This window comes from Aplidium turbinatum, chromosome 17 (genome assembly GCF_918807975.1).
Source record: "Aplidium turbinatum chromosome 17, kaAplTurb1.1, whole genome shotgun sequence".
NCBI lineage: Eukaryota > Metazoa > Chordata > Ascidiacea > Aplousobranchia > Polyclinidae > Aplidium > Aplidium turbinatum.
Genome location: NC_137488.1, coordinates 3,417,377 through 3,419,834, shown reverse-complemented (window position 1 = coordinate 3,419,834; position 2,458 = coordinate 3,417,377). Strand labels below are relative to the sequence as shown.

The 2,458-nt window shown below is 35.1% G+C and overlaps 1 long non-coding RNA gene across 1 annotated transcript; it reads left to right on the top strand.

The window, feature by feature from the left end:
• Window positions 1-272: 272 nt before the first annotated feature.
• On the top strand, window positions 273-2,071 carry LOC145786120 (uncharacterized). Its single transcript, XR_014291278.1, has 4 exons — window positions 273-383; window positions 1,261-1,417; window positions 1,633-1,724; window positions 1,843-2,071. It is a non-coding gene; the product is annotated as an uncharacterized LOC145786120 (long non-coding RNA).
• The last annotated feature ends 387 nt before the right edge of the window (window positions 2,072-2,458 follow it).

Here is a 2,458-nt window from a genome sequence, read left to right as displayed (position 1 = left end):
ATTGCAATCAAGGCAATTTTTTTGAACAAGTCCCTTTTATTGAACACGTTCGGGTCTGAAATCGACAAAATGTTATGTTTGGGTAACTGGTATCAATTCAAGGAAGAACTGTGGCCTCCTCAAATTTCGTTAGGTCAAAATAAGGTCAAAATTTGATAAAAATAAAGTCAAAAAAATTTTTTTAGGTCAAAATAAAAATGGCCCTATTGATAACCTATATTATTTAGTTTAACCTAAATGTTTATATTTCAGATGACTATAAAATTGCTTTAGCTATGTCGGAGAAAGAAGAATAGGCCTACACTTTGAACTTGGAAAAAGAGGATCAGATCATCAGAAAACGTACAAAGAGAAGAGTAGAAGTCCTAAGTTCTTCTGATTGGGTAGGTTGATAATACACACTTGTTAAAGTAGTTTAGAAAAATTTATTTATGAGATTATAAATTTAATGTAGTTCTATAAATCTATATTTATGGATTAACAGTCACTAAACTAAGATATCAACATATCATATCTGTTCCCCCTGTTAGGGTTCGTCAGTAAATACCTCCCGACGAACCCTCATAGGGGGAAACAGACTGTTGCGATCTAACTTTAGTGATTGTAAATCTATAAGTATTGTTCAAACCTGTATTGTGTTATTACCCAAAAATTTTAAGCTACACAGTTCCATATATGTAGAGAGTGATCAACGTATGTAGCACAGTTGATACTGGCTAAGGGAGAGACTCTAAGAACAATTCCGTGACAGCACATGTACAGTACAATCTCACAGTACACCCATTGTTTGACCATATAGCTGTGCTTAAGCATTAATTGGTTTTGCGTCTCTCTACCAGCGAGTCTCAACTGTGCTACCTAGTACCTACGTTGATCACTTGAAATGTCATAGACTAGCACGGCTGTCTTATATATAATATTATAGAACACTGCTTTGCAGTCAGTGTTGGACCTATTTCTGTCCGGATTGCTTTTTTTTCGCTGAGACTTTGTTCTTTTAACCTCTAATTATTAATCATGAAACCCCGTTTGACAACTGTTTTTTTTCTCGCTGAGACATTATGGTACATAACCTCTATTATAAGCTAATTCCTTTCAATATACATATGCCCCTCTGGGATTTTAGAAATCTCCGAAAAAGGCTGTCTCCGAAATGGATTCTCCCAATAGTACCAGGCCGATTTTTTAATGCTAGATACTACACAGAAAACATGTTCGTTGTAATTGAAATTTACTGTAAACTTTACATTTTTTGTTTAGATAGTGATGATGATGAAGAACATCAGACAAAGAGGCTTGCATTGAACACTTCATTTCCTTTACCGATACCGCCGCAATAGACATCAGCCACATTATATTCCCTTTGACAACAATTTCGAATCTATAGAGTGTCAACCTTTAGCTGTTGACATCAATTGTAAGCGCTCGTTATTTTATGTTATATTTTTTGGTTGTAATACAACTACTGCTAAATAGCTAAAGATATGTATTGTAATACACCAAAGTATATCAAATTCATTTATTCTTTTATTTTTTCGACATGGTACATCATAAACATACTTTGCCTAAATATCTTTGCTTAATGTTATTAATGATAAAAAGAAAGATTAATAAATACCTTTTCTTTTTCAGAATATTGGCTTACACACAACAAAGACGGAAAACTATTTGAACTTTTTGGTGCAATCACAGATTTTTTTTTAATTCCCAAAGGGTCTACACAGGTAAGGATAACAACGTTTATCAGCGATTAAGGAGTTGTCATTTACGCCTATTTATTTATTTGATTAACGCATTGTTATCTTCCCGAGTACACTGTTTGCACTGTTCTTGTTTTTTCAGAAACACAAGAAAAATGAAAAGAAAATCATGTCGGAACAGGACCAACTCTGCGAGCCGGACGGGGGGTAGTGAGCCAATTTGCAGCAAGACCTGGTCCTGCTGACCTGACATTCCAACCTCGTGTAGGCTGGCTCGTCTCTACGCCGACGACATTACCATCACGGCCTCACTCACAAACACTAATACTTGAGTAGTTTTCGCATTATAAATAAATGTTCTTTGATGTGTAGTTTTTGAAGTTGAATACGTAGATAGTTGCAGTTATTAACAAGGACGATCTATACTGCAATTGATAAAAATAATGGCACAGTGACACAATACGCATAAGTTTTATAGATAACAAATACACAGGTGTTAAATTGTTGAATTCAGATATGCGGAAATTAGGTAGAATGTGGGTGTAAAATCCACCACCAAAGATACGTGTAATACACGTGAAATAGTGTCGACACATATACGTGTATTACACGTTAAAATTAACGTATAATACACGACCAAAGGTACGTAGAATCTACGTGTATTAGTGTTGTAAGATACGCGGAAATTGAGTAGAATGCGGGTGGAATCCACCACCAAATACACGTGGAAAACACGTGTATTAGTGTAGTCAGATACG